General features: G+C 40.4%; 1 protein-coding gene across 1 annotated transcript in view; it reads right to left on the bottom strand.

The window, feature by feature from the left end:
- tbkbp1 (TBK1 binding protein 1) overlaps window positions 1–14959 on the bottom strand; it is an 80815-nt gene extending 65856 nt beyond the window's left edge. The window contains exon 1 of the mRNA XM_085285245.1: window positions 14488–14959. The gene's annotated coding sequence lies outside the window, so the exon portion shown is untranslated. The remainder of the gene's footprint in view (window positions 1–14487) is intronic.
- Window positions 14960–20217: the final 5258 nt, after the last annotated feature.

Genomic DNA, 20217 nt, shown 5'->3' with positions numbered 1-20217 from the left:
AGAAACTTGATGCATCTGCAAACACAAAAACTGTGATGCATCCCTTTTACTTTGCTGCACCTCTTTTAGAGTCAGTGCATATTAAAATTATATAAACTAATTTTCAAATATTCTTACAAAATGTAATCCAAGTGCTCACAAAAGCCCCTGAGGTGCTTTGAGGAACCCTGCCTCTAAATCTGTTTCTCCAAGCAGCATACTCTTTGCAAATCCAAACCATACGCTAGTAAGCAGTCAGTGGAAGTAAGCACAATTTCGTCTGCCATTATGGCAAGCAAAACTTTCATCTCACTTGTACACTATCCATGTGAGCTATCCATGTGTCTGTGTAAGTCCCCAGCCAGCTAAACTGCAGAACACACTGAAAGCCTTACCAAAAGGATTGAACTACTCCATTCTGCGCTTGCATGGAGTGCATTTCAGTATGGATGGGATCCAACCAAAGTCATCAGTTTCAGCCTCACGTGTGTCTCTTTTTCATTCTGTGGATAATAAAGGAGGTATGCATGCACCGGTAGTCACCGAACGATTGTTGTTTGATAGGAACAGGCGTCTGAGCTGCCAGCGGAGTGACAAGAACAAACATATGAATGACAGAAGGCAGTGAAAAATTCACTGTAACTGACTTGAGGGAGCTGGGGACATGCGACGCTTGTGAAGGATAAAGGACACGACTACAGTAGATTACAGCACAGCTGATTGGATGAATAAAGGTAGAACTCGGAGGTAGAATTCGGAGAGAAGGGGCATGGAGAGATGATTAAAAGAAAAGAGGCTAAAGGGGTTTGCAGCCTGTGCCATGCTTTCTGTTTAGAGGTAGAGGTAGGAGAACTGCATTCGACAGCCAATTATTACACTCAGACAAAGGCGCAACAGCAGACTTGTTAGGGCACTGAACCCATATGTTTCAGTTCACGTGTCTCTCTCTCACACGTGTAGACCAGCTTTAACTTAAGACGCACCATTCACCCAAGCAAAAGGAAAGGACTGTGCATCTATTCTCTAAAGATAGTAACCTTCTGCATAAATGTACTAATCCTCCAGCTTTTGTCATCTAGCTTTAAGTAAAAAATGCTTAAAAAGGTGGCGGAAAGGGCTTCGACTGAATAGCAACAACAATAAATCAAGGTGATATATGAGGAGAGCAAAACAGTCTTCATGGATTTTGGATCCAAAAATCTGTTTTCTTTAGTCACGCGGGATTACGAGGCGGCGTGTGTATGATTCACGCAGCTCATTTCCAACCTTCTTGTAGCATCTACGATAGCGCTACCGGTGCAAGTCGAGAGTTTCAGATTTGGGAGATATTATGTGGAGTATGAAGAAAAAAAATTCTTCCTAATTTTCAGTACTATTGTGTTTACTTGCAATGGGACATGAATTCACTATGTCTTTTTGTGGACAGTTCATCTGGTTGTTGGCTTTCAGTACCACGGACAGCAGCCCACTCAGCAAACAACACTGTCAAGGCCTTCCTACAGGAAACAAAGCTCTTGGACGCTGAATAGATGCAATGCTGTTTCTATGAGACAGTGAACGAATTAGCCTGGATTCACAGAATGAGCTGTTCTTCCAGATTTAATCCTTAATGATTAAAATGACTGCAGTGTTACAGTTTTGTGGGTGTCAGTCTTAAATGGTCAAGTTCATTTAGGAAATATTACAAAAGAAAAATTACAGTGGCAAACCACTCTCTGTCTTTTGACAACAATTCAGCTAGGTTTTGATGCTCAGCAGATGAAACTGGAAATACTGGCTCGGATATCCTTATTACGTGCTGCAATGTAGGCACCTAAAAATTGGCTGCTGAAGTCGTTACACTAGTGGATTGGATCCTTTCTTTCTGATTTAATTTGAGATTGATCAAATATTAATTATAATTAATCATACTTGTGTGTTTTTTCAAGGTTGAATATAGTAGCAACCACGTATAAATACTGTATTATTGGCTAATATAAGTATTTTCTTGGCTGTAAACAGTTTTTGTTTTTATTACCAGTAATTTTGTGCAAGTTTATAAGTTTAAAACTGTGTGTGCTGGAGTCAGTGCAGTACATTTACCACTTCAAAGGATCCCTGAAAACCCGAAACTATTATATTATCACTAACTTCTTTACTATCTTTGATTAATCAAATAAATAATAATGATGTATCGGCAATAAGCAGTTCCTCCACTGGACGTGTTAAGAAGAAAACAAAGCAGGTTATCAAATAGTTCTCAAATATCAAATAGCCTACATTCTTTTCACACTAACAGCCACTAACTACACTGACATTGCAGGCATTAGCAGTATTAAGCATGTCTGCTGGTGTGCTGGGGTGCGTTTGTGTGGCATACCCCAAAATTCTGACTGATCTCAAACATCAGTAAAGCTGTTTATTTTTCATAAATCGAGGCTGTATTTCCTTTGAAGCAAGGATAACTTGACATATGAATGTGTGATGAGTAGATCATTAAAATGTCACTCGTCGTTTTTCTGCATATGCACCTCTTTTTTTATTTCTGTATTTTCCTCAGAAAAAAACTTGTAGTCACTTGAAACGTTGTTAATAAAATTAAACGGAGTACGGATTCCAATGAGGAGGCGCTCTTTGATCTCCGACTTAACTAGTAAATCCCGTTCTGTTTATTATTTCTTCTTTCTCCTCACAATTCTGGATGTGTATGAAGTAGATTGAGAGACGTTGCATACCTGGGAGGCATGATAAAAAATTGACTATATTATTAGTTCAGGCAGACCACAAAGTCAATCTCAGCCTGCAGTCCCAGCAGATCAGCTGATCGGAATACCAGCCAACATCAGCTGATAGTTTCCTTTCTGTCCAGTTGTTAATGTTTCATTTAATTGTTTTACTTGCTTTAGCCTGCCTATATTTGCTACTTTGTCTGCAAGTTGCTTTGGAACCCACCAGGGCCTCATTTATGTCATGTCTTTTAACTTTAATAGTGGGGTTGACTTTTACTTTTGGGGGGTTTTACTGTAGATGGAACAGGAATTGCAGATTAGCCATGAGCCATATAGAAGACTGAAGTCACTGATCATTAGCAGACATTCATCTCCATGCTCATACCTCTTGTTATCAGGACATTGGCTCAGTAGTGCCACTTGTGGTCAAGAATTGGATATCAGATTTTAGGATAACCCCCCCCCCCCCCTGACCTGCACTGGAAAACTAACAAGCACTGTTTTTGCTGAAGGTCCAAACAGATCATTGTGCTTCCGCTCAGTCTTCCTGTGTGACCTGCGTGTCACTCGATCTGATGCACACTGTTTGTCAGCTACATATTTATTGGAAATCTATGTGCTGTGGCTGTGCTGTGCTGAGAATCCAAAGATTATGCCTCAAATGAAATTATTCTTTGTATCCTCAGAGTCAGTTTGATGACATTTTGTTGGTCGGATCTGTCTCCAGCCAGAAGCAGGCATCTTTCCTCTGATAGAGGTTGTCAATATGCCTGACTGCTCTTTTTTTCTTGGCTTGAGTAAAACAAAATCTGACATACTTGTGTACAGACTGAAAGGAAGGTTGTCTTCGGTTTTGAGTATATATGTGTGTATACGTCTTTAAAAGGAGATGAATAAAGTCGCAGCAGCAGCAACATTAAAACGGCAAACATTTTCAGAGATGTCAACAAAAAGGCATACAAAGCACTGGTGGGGCATTCTCATAGTGTGAGGAGATATTTTTAGGTGCACCAGACTAAGCTTAGGAAGTCCTGTAACGAGTGACAAGCAAGTGGGTAACCTGGTTTTACAGAGACACAAAAAGAATCACATGAATCCCCAGTGAGCACGAAGACTCCAGGCCCAAAACGGACTTTCTACCTCCTTCCCGAACAAGGATTTCTCAGTGTCTCACACACAATCCTTTTTATGCCTTATTTGCTCTGCTTTTACTACAAGTCTCTGTCACACAGCTGATCTGGTCACACACACACCCATACACACAAACACGCACTAACAGCATGCATATTACACTACATTATCCCTCTGTTGGTTGGCTTGGTGCCTTGAGTGGGCAGAGAGAGTGAGTGGTCACATTACACTACTGTTACATCACTCCTTCAGTCTCCTCAGCAACCAGGTGTCCTCCAACAACAAAAGCAACACAACCGTGTTATATCATCCCTGCAGCTGCAACACAATGTTCAAGGTGTTTTATGTATATCTATATATACATTTATTAAAAAGTCATTCCTCGTTATCACCTTCCTGCTCTACTGCTGTGCAAAGTCTTGGTGGTATTTGGTGCAGTCAGTGGGGTTTCTGCTGAACAATGGAGAAACAGTTGTGACAGGGCAGTGGGAGGTGTGAGGTTTTTTCTTCTTCTCAGAGCAGCAAAGACGAGTTTGAAAGAAGTGAGGCTTGAAAGAATATGGTAAAGTGACTCAACCAAAGCCAAAACTCTGATTGAAAGGAGAGCCTCGATGCAGGTGGGCTGCCCCTGGCTTTTACAGAAGCAGCAGTAAAGAGAGAATCAGTGGTCACTTTCTTAGCCCACAGATATTACACCACAGTTATATAAAAACATTTTGAAAAAGGTCTTTAGACAGAGAGCAAAGTGAATTCATACACTGCATTTTTTTATTTCAAGAGAATTGATTAACACAAATTCAAAGTAGACTGACATGTGCAGAAATGCAAGGCTTTCTGGTCACATTGACCTCTCCCATCTGTTACGGATGGTTTGATTCTTTCAATAGGATAACAGGCCATGTCAAAAAATGTAAATAATCTCAAAGTGATTCTTTCAACATGACAGTGAGTTTAATGCACTCAAATGGACATTTGCATGACAGCTGTGCAGCTAATAAACCTGCAGGAACTCTGTGATGCTATCATGTCAATATGGACCAAAGTCTCTGAGGAATGCTTTCATCACCTCGTTGTACAATTTATTACTTTTGTAGTTTTAATCATCTGTTATATCTAGTATGATAAACTCTTACACTGACATGGCAAGATATTCAAGCGTTCAGGCGACTTCCCTCAGTATCTCATCTGAACGACTTTATTTGGATGTAGAAGCTGAAATGGAGCATTTCTAAATGCCATTAGCATTTTTCACAGCTCAGTGGACAATGGACAGCTTGGATAATAATTCCATTCACTCAAGTTTGGATAACAAGGGGACGGGCTGTTAATATCTGAATGTGTGACTGCTTAGGGTTTTTGTTTTTTTGCCTTTTTGGACTTGAACTTAGCAGTCAGTACTCATAAAACTGATGCCCATGTCTTTGAAATTCTCCCAGAGTTGCATAAAATTGATATTTCTCTCAAACGTTTATTTCCAAAAAGATTTTAAACCACAACATCAAAGTATTGTAATAAAAAAAGGACATATTTATATCTGTGTCTCCAGATTTGTTTGGGGTTTTTTTGTTGTTGTTTTTTTACCTTTTTGTCTCCTGAAGGTAACCAGGAGGTCGCCTCAAGAGGATTTATTCCCTGAAATTATCAAAGCTTTGTCACCTATATGTTCTCCAGGTGTAACAAGTTGTGCAGCATTTTCCACTGTGCCATAAACCTGATTAGTGAAATCTGAGTGGATTTTGAGGCTCATGGGAACTGTCTATCACTGACTTAACATTACTTTTGCTTTTATTTGGATTAAAAAGAGACACTTTGTGCTCTGGAACCAATCACCGTTATCAACCGTACTTCAAAAGAAGCCTCTTACGTCTGTTTTTATGCAGGTGAGCCTGGGGGTTGTGCTTAATTGGATTTTGGTGCTTTCTCTATTAAAATGATTAACATTTAGTCACCAGTCGTGACTGGTTAGCATCTTTCGGAAATGGTCATTATCTTAGCTCAAAATGATGACTGTTAGAAAATTCTATTTTCACAGATGTCAAACAGAGAAACCTGCTGCAGTGACTTACACAACTGAGTACCTGACTTGCTCTAGCCTGCAATACTTTGACTTATTTAACAGCCAGGCCTAAATAGAGACATCACATGAACAAAACATAAAGGCAGGACACACAGCAGTTAGTGGCAGTCATTCCCTGTTTTTTCTCCCTGTCTCCTTCTTCCTTTACCCCTGGTGACCCTTGAAAGCCATCCATGAATATTCCGTCAGCCAGCAGGGCCTGTGCTCTCTCTTTTCATTTAGTGATTCAGTCAGTAAGTAGCTTACATAAACGTCCATATTTATGTATATGAACACATAAGTGAGTAGATCCTCCCAGCGAGCTGACCCAGGGGCAGGAGACACTGAAAGCTAAAGTATGGAACAGTGGCGAATCTATTGGAGGAAAATTAAATAAGTTTTGCATAAATTGTCTATCTGAGAGTTATGTCGGGACTGTTTCTAGGCAGGATGCTTCCTTGCTGTGTGTGCGCATGCAATCGGTCTAATGTTCGCTGGCCACCAGTGATGATACTGCAGAGTGAGACAAACGACCTCATATTCCTAAGGCTGAGCCCGACTCTCAGGTGCTGAGTGGAAACTACAGCATCATCAAGGTGCTGAGTGAACAAAGTGGATTATTAATTGCAACTTCTATGTGCACCATTGTCTGTAAAAAAAAATAAACAATTTAAAAAAAAATTTCTTCCTAGCAACAAAAAAGCTTAATGGTGACATTGTTGACGCCTGTATTTTGATTATTTTGAGTATCTTATGCCTGTCAAACTGTTATGTTTTGCATTTTTTAAATAGATTTAGCTAAAGAAATGGGAACAAACTGTGTGTTATTTTGACAGGTTGCTAGGTTCTTGCCAAGTTGTCAGTTATGTGTAGACATAACACAATTCATCCCTTTGCCATTTTTATGCTTGAATAATTTATAGGTATTGGGATCTATCCTGTCTTCCTTCTCTCACCCCAACCGGTCGCAGCAGATGGCCCCGCCCCTCCCTGAGCCTGGTTCTGCTGGAGGTTTCTTCCTCTTAAAAGGGAGTTTGTCCTCCCTTGCTCATAGGAATCATATGGTAGTTTTTCACTGTATGCATTATTGCAGGTTCTACCATACAATATAAAGGGCCTTGACGTGACTGTTGTTGTCATTTGGCACATTATAAATAAATTGAATTGAATTTATAAACCACTATAAAGAAACTATAAAGAAATGGGAAGGCTCAAGACTTTTGCATGCCGTGCACCGTGACTGTTTGTGCCTCATTTTGCAGCAATGTCGTATCTCTTGCCAAATAACCTCGTTGAGAGTTACTGTTAATCTAACAATGCCATCCATAAAACTAAACCCCTATAATTTAACTAATGAAATACATTGACATAAATCCACAATTTCCTTTTGATTAAATGTTGGGCTGTAAGTGAGGCCTGAGTTTGATCAAATACGTATTAACAGTGTGGAACAGAATGGTTTTAATAAAGCTAGAGAAAGCTGCAATAATCAATATTTTTAAATTAAGAATCGATCAAAGACTTAATTCAAGGTGACAGCAAAGGCCAATAAATTTTGGAAATAACCGCCTCATTTAGTGGATAATAAACACTTTATTATCCCAGCAGACCTCTGAGCTGTGATGCAATCCATTTACATCAATTCTACGTCATCATTTTGACCTGACACTCAAATTAATTCTAATTCATTAGAAAATTATTCGTTGTCGTTAATCCCATCTCCCCGTGACATCCCCTGAGGTGAGAACATCATTAACGCTATCGTCGAAGCTGCAATAAGCCAACGCAGGCTGTGCAAGCGTCACGACGAAGAAGACAGACGTGCAATAACAGTTTGTGCCGTCCTGATGCAGCCGATATACAGTGAACACTCAGCTATGAGAGGAAATAACGCATGCAGTGTCTTAAATTAAATCCTGCTTTTGAAGCCAGTCTAAAGAGCACAGCAGTTAAACACAAGCAGCTTGTCACTCACAGAGCAGAAAGCTGGAGAGGCCAAGGTCTTTACGACATTAAAAAAATCCTGCATACTTGCTTTAGTCGAATTTTTGCCAACTTTTCTTTCTTTTTTTTTAAAGAACACGACTTTCTGTCCTTTGTGTTATGTTCTGTCCTTTATTTGCTTGAATGGCTTCAATCTTTCTGCATGTTTTTGACTATTTCAATGCATTATCATGTCAGAACTGCCTTTTGAAAGATCTCGTTTGCAGAAGACGATAACGACAGTTATGCTTTGTACGAAGAAGACAGTGTGTACTGCTCAGCGTTGTCACTCTTAACGTGCTGACAGCTCCCAGATTCAGTCCAGCAGGGCAGCAAGGTTCAGGGAAGAAAAACAACACAGATTTATATAGAACAATAAAATGACTCATCCAACTATCCTCACAATAAAAATAGCAGCGTTAATCATATGTTAAAAAACCCAAACTGTACATGTTTGTGTTTAATGACAAGAACTGTTGGTGTTAATTATTACTCTTGTCTGTCAGGAGCTAGAAGTTGTTAAAGAACTAAAAAACCTCAATGCCGCCTATGACTTTAACACTAGAGAACACTTTGTATTCATAATGTTCTAACATTAAGCTCTATTGGCTTCTTTTAGGACACAGCTGCATACATACCCCAGCTCTTCATTTCACTGGCTGTCAGATCCTTTAGTCTCTCATGTACTTACGCTAGAGCCAGCTTTTGTTCCTAGTTTTGTATTCTTCGTGTACTTTGGTTCATTTCAGTTACCTGGGCTCAGCTCACTGTGCATTAAACCTGCTTGTCCTGCTCTCCAGCCATCTCCAACTACTGTCTTCAGTCTGCAGCCACGGACAGCTAGCCAAGATCATCTGCCAATACAAATGAACTCATAGCTCTCTTTTGTGTCCTGCTGTTAACCAACACAGCACTCAAAAAAGAAAAAACACACACACAAACCTTGTCTTGAGTAGTTTCACAAAGGAAGTATTCTATACCCACCAATTGTATAACTCTGCATTGCAACTCTTAGTTAAACACAAGGAGTTCTTTGGTGGCACACAGCAGGTTACAGCATCGGCAAAGCGGGATTGTAACTCCTAACGTTTTTTCAATGGGGTGTGTTTTCACCCAAAGTGTTTACATAGTGTTAGACAAGCAGGTTTTACAATATAACAGTGGTTGCAGACCATGACATGACCTAATCACTGCCTTTGAAATGGTTTCTTTGGAGAGAGAGATCAGATCTGTCAACACATGTAGTCAGCTGCTGTCTTTAAAGCAACTGTGATGCGTCACGATTGCAATAAAACATCAATAAGAGTAGGTCACCTATCAGTCTGCTATCAGGTTGTAATTGAAAGGGGTCAAGATGGCCATTACGTTCAATCTCTTTGAGATTAACTGTCATAAATTGGCAAAAATCAGGAATCTGTTGCCATCTGTCGTGAATCTGTTGCCAGTTTGAATTCAAGTTCTGCCAGATTTGAAACAGAAATTCAAAAATCTTCCACAAAAACTCACCTAGTTCTTTCAGGGCAGCAATCTAACTGCGAAATGACACAGGTGCTCAGCAACCTTGTTTTTATGTAGGAATATAGGCAGAATACAAGCAGCTGAGTGGAATCACTGGTTGCAAAGAGATGCCCTGAGTTGCGGTCTTTAGCATTGATTTCAATGTGTTGCAAATCTCCAGTTATTTGCAATGCTTTGCCAATCTGTCTAAGAGAGGTTGCAATGTATTTAGCCATTGTGTGATCGAAAACAGTCGCTCAGTGGTTGCAACACCCTCAGTCTAAACCAGCAACAGCAAAAAACTCAACACAAATGTCGGGGAACTGCTGATTTTTTTCTAGTCACAAAGAGGTTGCCGTGCTCTGCTGTGACTGAGCCACTAGTGCCTGAACCTAACCCAGATAATAAGTCCAAAACATAATGGTCCAAAGGAAATGTGAACCACAGTCTCATAGCAGATAACCTTATGTCACCAGCACCTCTCCAGCCTCCTGAAGTTGATTTTGTAAGTCTCTAAAATAAAATACCATAAAATACCTCATGCATAATGATGAAACACAAATAGCATCTGACGCAACGTGATTATGTAAATTCCCTGGTGAGAATGCATTATTTGACCTGTAGTCTTAGCTAGTTGGTTAGCACAGTTGCCTCACACGCCGAATAACCTACCCCTAGTGGTGGTACCTAGTATAAACAGGAGGGTTTTGTCCCCTCCACTGTGGTGACCCATTGGGAAATAAGGATATGTACCTTAAATAGACAATAGAAAGAAAATACTTCCTACCTAAAAGTGCTCTGCACAAGCTTTGTGTATTTTTATGTCGTGATTTCTGCAAAGGAGCTACCCCTATAATTGGAGCTCCACTGACCTTACACAATATCTCCTTTTCAGGTCTTAAAGGGTACTACTTCATATGTGAGAAACCCTCTAAAAATCCCTTTGTGCTTCCAAATGATGTGTTGCATGACTAAGTTCACTTGGAGTTTGAAGCAGAAACACTTGAGTCAATCAGACTTCTGTTCCCCACGCCTTATCTTTCATTCAGGCCAACAGCATGAGACTACATTACAAGCATTACATTTATAAACTTGTAGCAACCAAATTACATTATTTGTCATGTGGGCGTCCATCTATAATATAGTGTGTGAGTGTGTGTGTGTAGTGTTGTGTAATATAAAAGTTGCATTGATTTTATTCATTTATGTGAGTGGCAGCTTTTAGCTTTGCATAATTTAATTATGAATCGTGTCTGGATGAGAAATTCTTCTAATGATAACAGAAAAGCAGATTTATGTTTGCATGTCAGAATCTTAATGCGCACTTTGCAGGAAAAAAAACATCAGTGATTAGCAGAGCCCGAAATGTGCCACTCACAGAGCTGAGCAGACCTAATAATCGACTGCGTTTCTCTATTTTGCAAAACTGAGGCAACGATTTGAAAAGCATTTCTTTTCCAGAAGGGTTAAATGTTAGACCTGCAGAGCAAATCTGCTCTTAAGATTCTGCGTATTGCAAAGGATGTGATTTTTCAGATTTTGCACCCTGAACGAGTCGTGCAAACGGCAACTGTTTCAGCTGTGATTCTCGTTTGCTTCGGCACGTTAATTCATTCAGCACAGAAAAACACTTCCTCTGTGCAATGAAAGGTGCCAATGTTCTCAGTGTGATTGCGTCAGTAACCACTCCTTCCACACACACACAAATACACACAAACACTGTCTTTAAACACATTACAGGAGTTACTCATAGAGCAAGTCTCAAAGTCGGCCGGCACCAAACAGCCGCCCCTAAAAAGACTTTGTATTATTAAAAAATGATATAAACACTTGACGGTGTGTCTCACACAATGAAAGCTCAATCCCAGAGCTGGGGATGCACACTTTCCCCTCAAGTGTGTCTAAATACAATCAAATAAAACACAACAAACCCCAAAATAACATATGTAATATTAGGTGTAGACTGTGTCCTCGGTATAAATCTAATAATTTTCTAAACAAAATCTGTCTGAGAGGCCATTTCCTCATGAGAGTAAACTCACTGGCATACTCTAACCTCACTTCACAGCGCATCATGTTTCCAAAAAAACAGCATCAACAGCACTCATCAGCAAATAAAGTACATTATACAACAGCTTCAAGCATGGAGGAGCTCGCTGCGATCCAATTTAAAGCGTGGAGGGAAAAAAACATGATTAACGAGGGCAGAAAAACAGCAAAACAAGCCTGGACCCATGAGGGACGATACAGCAGTACAGTGGTTATGTGATTGGTGATTAGCAGGTAAAGTTATGATTCACTTACTTAAATTAGCTCCCTCAAAGGCGACCCCCTGGGAACTGACAAGAAGGGTGGGATGAAAGCTGAAGTGGTGCTAATCAACTGAAGTCTGGAGACCGGTAAGATCTGGCTCTGTAGATGGATGGGAAGCTTAAAGTTAAGCGTTCTTAATGTAACCTCTTGACCCCTCTTACAGGCCACTGCAGAGGCACTGACAGTGACTGACAGATTGCGCATGGTGCTAATTATTAAGGCTATATGAACATGTGAAATAATGACTCGGATCAGGGATGTTAGTCCCAAAAGAGTGATTAGATATTCAAGGTTTTCATGGTCTAGGCACTCCTCCTTCATGCTCAAATGTTCGCTTTCCTCCTTGTGCACCTGTGTACACGCTATGAGGCCCGTAAAGACAATCCCGACTGCCTTTCAGCACGATGTCCCTGCCCACTCTTGAGAGAATCCTTTAAATATTCACTCTATGCAAAAACATTTTGTGTTTGTCATAAAAGAAAGACAAACGACTTCAAACTACAATATAATTTAATCTAAACACATCCTGAATGAATAATGATGAGCAGCATGCTGTGTTACTCTTAGTTAGTCTGTAACATTTTCGTGGGAATATCAAGCCGTTATAGTTTAATATGGAATTGTGAGTACATGATGGGAGATTTAGCAATTTTTTCCGATCTTTCGATGTTAAAAAAAATCCTTAACAAAGTTTGTTGTTACAGAGATCTGGGTTGTTTTTGGCACCCATACGTCAAAATTTGGGGTTATTAAATTGAAGTTCCAAGTTGTCTTCCTCAATTGTAGCTATTTTCTCAGAAGTTTGAGTTTGTAAGATAAAAATTTGAGATTTGACCTAATTGGATAATAACCAGACATTTTAACTTTTGGATAGTAAAAGTAATAAAAAATAAAAATAAAAATCAGGCTTTGATGATCTTGACCTCAAAAGTTAATCACTGTGAAGCTCAACCAAATCACACCCGGGGTAAACTTTTCATACAAATCCATACAAAAAACTTTGAGTAAATTTGCTAACAAACACACCAAAAACAAACCACAAGGACCTAAGCAAAAATTATTTTGTGCATTGACCCTGCACAGAGGACACGGTGCTTTTCTGCTGTCTACATGCTGCATCTTTGTACTGTCACCAGGGGTGCCCATGATCTCCATCAGGCTAAGAGATTTTTTCTCCTTTTCTTGGTTGTTTTATTTTTCGAGGGCTTTTTGGGCTCCGTGCAAGCATGTCTGCAACGGTTGCATATCCATAAACTTTTACTCAGGCCAGCTGAATAGCTACACAAACAAACAAAAATGCAAAACCATGAATTCCACGTCAGGGGGTAGATTTGGAGGCACAAACACACACCTAAGAGTCAAGTCTTGGATCCTGTTCAAGTATCACATTCCTTCATTTTTCACTTCATGCTTTGGTGTGATTTATACACCAAAAGCTCTTGGTTAGAACAGCATTTTCTCCAACTTTAATTAAACACCTCTTACAAATCTCCATTTTCTTGGTTTCCACTGTGCCATTTCCATCTCATGTGCAGGAGTCACATCAACCCACATTCATACAACCAGGAGATGCAGCTTAAACACAAGTATCTGTGTCTATATACCAGGCTGGACGGATCCTGGTCAGCTAGCTTGTCCATTACTTTGCTTCAGATTCAAATTTTAAGCCCTTTCGGTTTGGTGAACCACCGGCTTAAGCATCAGCAATGGGTCAAATTCTTTTCTATCTACAAAATAGACAAAAAATGTGATACTGAGTTACTGACGGTTTACTTCAGTGATGAGTGTGCTTTGCAGTTAAACAGACACATTTATTTTGGAGACATCAGCATGAAACTTGATAGATTTTTTTCCCCAGTTCACACTCTAGCTTACTATTACAGTCAAATTCTGTTTGGAGAGGCGAATACATGGGTGAAGTTCTGCTGTGAGATTTTTCTTAACCCGTGGCTGTTTTTCCGTGACTTTTCCATTTTTCTCGAACACATTAACGAACCACGAAGAACAGCTACATCCATACGCAAGTGTTTCTATTCCACGAGAAAAGGGCAAGTCTTTGTTTTCCTTTTCACCTCCTTCTCTCATTTGTCTTTACTTAGCCGATGCGCACTGTTTGTATTTCACAGCCAGAAATGCTCCACAGACTGCTTCTACAATCCAGTGAGCACACATCCCCCTTCAGCACCAACAGAAAAGAGAAAGAAAGCGTGGCTTTGCGAGAACAGCTTGCATATTTTCAGTCTGAAAATGTCTGAAATTCCCAAATATTCTCGCAGGGTTTTAAGAGGATAGTTATGCCTGCAGTGAAAATATATAGAAGGCTGTGCAGAATTTACTGTTTTCCATAACTCTCCTAAGTAGCAATATAGAGTGAGAAAAGCAGATTTGACAACCACTAGCCAACAGATGTAGTCTACACTTTGCTGACCGCGTTGAGCGCGGAGCACGGAGCCGAAGTTGAAGCTTGCCTGCGGCCAGGGGCATCGCTCTTTGTGGTGCTGATGTTGCCAGAGAAGCGAGCACACGCGTCTCCTTTAAGGAGAGCTACGCATCAGCTGTAGGCAAATAAATTGAGCGTATAATAAATAAACACAGTTGTATGCTGTATTTAAAAAAAAAAAAAGAAGAATAAAATCTTAAATCCCCGTTTTTCTTTTTTCTTTTTTACACGAGGCGATCAGTGCGATGACCAAAACATGGCTGTGGTGTTAGACATGCAGTTTGCTCTCTATCTCCAGCACACACACACACACACGCACACACACTATGTCCGTCACATGAAAGCCTTTGCACGGTTTGCATAAAAGAAGAAAAACTCACGCGCTCCCGTTGATCGATCCGTGGATGCCATCGCTGGAGAGAGTGGGAAGCGGGGGGACAGCACCCCCTGGAAAAGCGTCCTGTTTCACGGTGTGTCCGGTGCCCGGGAAAAACCCGCTGGCCGCTCCTGTAGTCCTCCTCCTCCCGTGCTCCTGTGCGCCTGTGGCAGGGATAAGCACGTCTCCTGTAGCTGCTACTGTGCAGGACTGAGCATCACATCGCGCACCGTGGAGCTCCACTAGTGTGGGATGATGATGTCGCGGGAATAGCAGCGTTAGTTTCTCCTTTTAACGAGAACATCTATGTCTCCTGCCTGAGTCACCCTGCATTTTAGAGGGAGAGCTAAGAATCTGACAGCAAACTGAGGCAAACACGAACGTTATAACACTTCGACCCTGTAGTCCAGACGCATTAAGTCCTTACAGAGTCCCCAAACAGCAGAAGGGAATGAGATAAAAGCAGCACATAACGGGACTGAAGTGTTATTTATAGCGCATGCTTTTTTTTTTTTTTATGCAAACAATTCAACAGCTTACATTTAAAGCCACATGGCTCCTGCAATGGCTACATCCTCTATACATGAAAATTATTCACACCTTCTGTTTTCAGAGCTGTGAAGAAAAAAACGCTGCTTGAACTGGCACTGGTGCCAACTAAGCTAGATGAAGTGTCAGGCACTGGAAACACAATTTCAAATCCAGGTCTCTGTCTGATTGCTGCGTCTTTTACATCTTTGACCCTCATATAGATAATTTGGGTCAGTGTCCCACTTCTGAAATGGGCATAACCTCTGCCAAGAAGGAGAAAGTGCTGTTTCATTTGCACGTCTTATTTGGGACTTCCAGCAGTAAATCTTTTATAAAATTGTCTTTCAGTGCACAAAACGCGTCGTGGTCCACTTAAAAATTGATGGTGTATTTGCTTTGCAGGCTTAGGTTTTTATGTTATTGGCTAGTCCTGTGTAAAAATGTAAATAATCATAGAATGCAAAGATATACTAACTGAAAATGTTGCAAAGACAATGTGTCAGATGTTGAAACTAACAAATGACATGATTTTTGTGCTCACGTTGAATTTGATACCTGAAAAACATTTCAAAGTTGCAGCAGAGCAAGTTTACCACCGCGTTGCATCACCTCGTCTTTTAACGATCCCCTGTGTAAGAGTTTGTGAACTTGGAACATTATTGGACTTTTGAAAGACACTGTTTCCTATTATTACTTGATATAAGTTTTCATCACAGTTAAAGGCCTCCTGTGTCATATTTTGAAACAAAATATTTCATAATGTGTGGCATGATTTCAGTGAGTGGCAGGATTGGACTGCAGGCAGGCTAAATAAGCACTTTTTCATCCTGTAATGTTTAAGGAATGTAGTTTGGCTTTATCTCCATGAAATAGTCCTTGAGCAAAATAATACATTGTTTTCATAGTTGAATATATTACTCCAAAATCTGTATCCAGCCCTCCCTCACTCCTTTTTATCCAGTTCATGTTTGGAGTGGGGCTGGAGCCTATCCCAGCTGTCATAGGGTGGGAGGCTAGGTACACATAAAGACTCAATCATTCACACCCACGTTCATGTTCAGTGGACATTTGTGTCTTTGGAATGTGGGAGGAAGCCACAGAGAAGTGCAGGACCTGCCAACCACTGCACCACCATGCCGCCCAGAATTTTGTGGTGTGGTGGTTACCTATGCTGTGTGCACTAATGCCACTTCATTACTATCACAGACAATGCGCCCAGTCTTTGCACTCACAACATGTTCTGTGAGGTCTTTCCTCTTCAGCCTGAAGGGTAGGACGTCCCCGATTTCCAAACAGCACATCAGACTCAGATCTCTCAGACAAAAAGCAGTTCATGGATTTTTTTTACTTGGATGCTAACTGTGTTCAGTGACAGTAGTTTCCACAAGTGTTCCTGAGCCCATACAGTGATTCCCACTACAGAACCACATCTGTACTCAATGAAGATCATTGCTATTCAGTATTGGTTTTCATCCTTTCAGAGGTTTCTGTGGATTCTCTGAATCTTTTAATATTATGTAGACACAGATGATGAAATTCCCAAGTTCACCTTATCTAGCTTTTGCTTGTGAACTCTTTGTCCATGCAGAACGATGAACACTTTGCAATCTTTACTTCTGAAGGTTCAGCCTCACAGGTGAAATTTCATAGTTTCAGTAATTGATTTGTGGGTTTTGAGACCATCTAGTATGCTTTGACTGATTTGCAAATCATTGCTGTGTATGCATTTACATTTTACAGTAATCTGACTGTTATGGTGCTAGCACACCTACCGTGTTTTGTGATGGAGGCGTGTCCTTTCCACTGACTCTGATGTCACCCCTTTTCCCTGCAAAGCCAGTGCACAGCTGACTCCACTCAGCAATCAGCACTGGGTATGAAAGCTTGGGAAAGGAGCTGACCAGCCCCAGTGGGCAAGCTTCAGTAGTGTTGAGTGTCTATGGTCTTCTTCTTCTAGCAAGTGTAGGTTTTTGTTTTTTTTTTACAGGGAGAAAAAAGCTTTAATTAAATCTCCTTCCTTTCAGCCTTCATTTAGAGTTTGCTGTCATCTCTCTTTTGTCTTCGGTTTTTCATAAACGTAGGGTCTTATCTGTCTAAGCTAAACCTTTTAAACAGAATCTTCACATTATTTCTGAATCTACCTCCTGCAACTCTTTTTCCCCTCTCTCTCACCCTTGTTATAGTGACTCCTCTCATGAAACACTAACATATTTGGAAATGGGGTGATAAGAAAACAATAAAATATCTATCACATTTTCTCAAGTCTGTGGTTATGTCACAATGTTTTACATTCACACAAAATAAAGAAAAGACCATCTTGAAGCCTACCTTGAAGATGCAGTTAGAAAGATGTCTGCTCTTTAATGACTCAAATTGACAGATTAGCTAATCTGCATGTCAATACACAGCCTACTCATGCCTGCACGCTGTTGCTTAGCATTTCATGCAGGATGGCTAAAAAAGCTCCAGCTGAAATTCTGAATCTCATGCTGCTCTCTCTTCAGGTCAGCACTGTTTCGTAAAACCTTTTCTGACATTCTCCCAGGATGCTGTATTGCCTAAGTTTCTTGCAGGAATAGATGTGAGTGATGGATTCTTGATGGATCCCCACAGGCTTGGGCTTCTGGGATCAAAAAACTGTCTTTCATGTGTTTTTTTAATGTTGTGTGAGAGGGTTCTTATCACACCATTTCACAACTCTCTCCTTATACTGATAGGGCGCTATTCTTGTGCATTAAGCCCAAGATAGCTGCATCTTCGGAGAATTTGATTACACAATTATCCCGGTTCATGCTTCTGCAGTAACTCGAGCAGGCACACAAGAGCAAACACTGAGAGGAGACAATTGTAGCTCTAATGTAGCATGTGGATGTGTTTTGATTGACAATCACACTGAGAGCTTTTTCATCTGGGTAAGGTTTTTCCAAGAAGCTCTGGAAAACCTGATCTCAATTATAGATATTTATATGTATTGACTATATACAGGTTCTTCAATTGTGCGCTAATGTATCCAACTCTGGTTTTTAAAAGCAGGAATTAATTGAGGCAGAGATCTGACTCCTTGTTACCTTTGTGGGGAAGTGCCTTTTAATAATTGTTTGCATGATTTCTGTTTCTTCCTACACATTTTACGTCAGTGAAGATGGGCACAAGAAGAAAGCTTCCAGGTCACATTTCATCAGAGAAGCTGCATTTGCTTGGTTGAATCTGGCAGTATGCAGCCGATTACAGTAGTATTAGTGACTCAAAGGTAGAGAGTGCAAAGATTATTCTCTCCCTGTGTGTGCATATTTCATAAAATAAATAGTATGCTTCTTGATACTGTTCATGTAATATATAGCTCTTACACTGACCAGCCACTTCAATAAATCCACTTGCCTAATACTGTATAGGTCGAAACATCTCTGACCTGTAAGGATGTTTGTAATACATCCATTGTCCCAGTAGGTCTGCTTGACATTAAGGCCAAGACAGCACCGCAGGCCTTTTGTCACATTCCTTGAATTCAGTTTTTGGTTCTAAGTTGAGAACCAGATGCTCTGGTGCACACAGGGCAGGAGATTGATATTCATTGGTCACACTTCTGTAACAGCCTCACAGCCACAGTGCACCAGTGCACGCATTAATGACATAGTCCCCTCATCCTCTTGCTTTGGGAACGGTTATGATTGATACTCACAGGTACAGTGTAAAAGGTACAGACAGGGGGGGTTAAAAGAGAAAAATAGAGCTGTGGTCATATTCAGTCCAGATTAATTGGAGATAAAGTATTGGAATTTCAGGAGCAGGACCACGCCTCCAAACACGCTCCTTCCAGTTCTTATCTATATATGTTCTCCCCTTTACAAGCTGTTCATTCTCGTTTCCTACCCTTCCTCCCCTTTTCAATTCTTTAACTTCTTCACTTCTATTTAGTACATGGAGATCTGCCAGGCCTGGGAGCTGCCACCAGTCTCCTTCGAGGCCTTCCCCAAACCGCAGCTGAATTCATTTCCAAGCCATTCACCTTAACCTACTAAAACGCTGTCGAACCTAAAATGAGGACGTGGGCCCAGCTAGTGAACTGATAACTCCAACAAGACTGGGTCTAGGAAATCAAAACATAAACATGCACACAGAAATCCTTCAGTTTCTGATTGGATTTTGCAGCATTCTGTAGAAAAAAGAAAAACATGATGCAAACTGGGCACACAGGTTTGGAGAATGCATCTTTTGGGAGACCGCAAAGATGAAAACCACGACACGGACCTTTTCTTGGAGGAAGAACGATTAGATAAGACTGCCAGCTTTAAAACGTTATTGGTGATGGTGAGGATGATTGTGTTACCTTCAGAAGAAGATAACCTGGGAATAATATCCAGGGAGATGGCTGGCCAATTTAAATGATGGAGAGGAAGAAGGATGGAATAACCTGGAAGAGCACTGGTGGGAGTGCTTGCTCTGGGCTCAAATTAGGGCAGGAGGCACCAAAGGCCACTCATTTCTTACTTTAGAGCAGACTTAGGTGGCAGCAGTTTCTGAAATCTAAAATCAATTTTAAAAAAAAATTCTCAAAACGTGAGTGTTTATTGAACCTTCTGGCAAATTATGTCTATATGAGTTTTCATTTGTCGAATTTTCTCTGCACTGTGAAATTATTGCTCATGGTAGCGCTTCATGTGTCACATTGTATACATCAAGTTTTTTTGGGGGAAAAATCACAGTGATGATGTAAAGGCCACAAAAACTAATAGGATTCACTTGGTGTTACAGGGTTAAAGCCAACAAATTGGTGTAATTAGCTCTCGTGGTTTTGCTCTGCATTTACATTTCTGTTTAAATTTGAAGTAAAAAGACATTTTAAAACATAGTTATGGTCCCAGTTTTGAGTAAGAGTCTAATATTTAGACCAGATTGCTCAAAAGAAGATCCTGAAGCTCAGAATTTAGTTTAAATAATGGTGAGACTTTGATCTCAAAGCTATAACCTTTGAAAGATTGTCCACTGCAGGCCTCTGGTTATGTCTTTCATTTGCACTTCCCTCTCTACTTACTTCATCGTTCACTGACGGCACTTCCTTTAAAATGATTATAATGGCCATGCAGAAGCTCCTTTCATAGACTTGATTAGTAGAATATCTTTAATCTGTATTCACGTAGCACTCCCATTATCCTTTGTGTTCTGAATAGGGACTAAATACAGTGTGAATGTTGTAATGATTACA

This window comes from Mchenga conophoros, linkage group LG8, assembly GCF_057382185.1.
Source record: "Mchenga conophoros isolate Kocher_MC1m ecotype Shallow Benthic linkage group LG8, M_conophoros_male_GT1.1, whole genome shotgun sequence".
NCBI classification, from domain to species: domain Eukaryota; kingdom Metazoa; phylum Chordata; class Actinopteri; order Cichliformes; family Cichlidae; genus Mchenga; species Mchenga conophoros.
The sequence above is the reverse complement of the archived record's forward strand: the minus strand, read 5'-3'. Positions and strand labels throughout refer to the sequence as shown.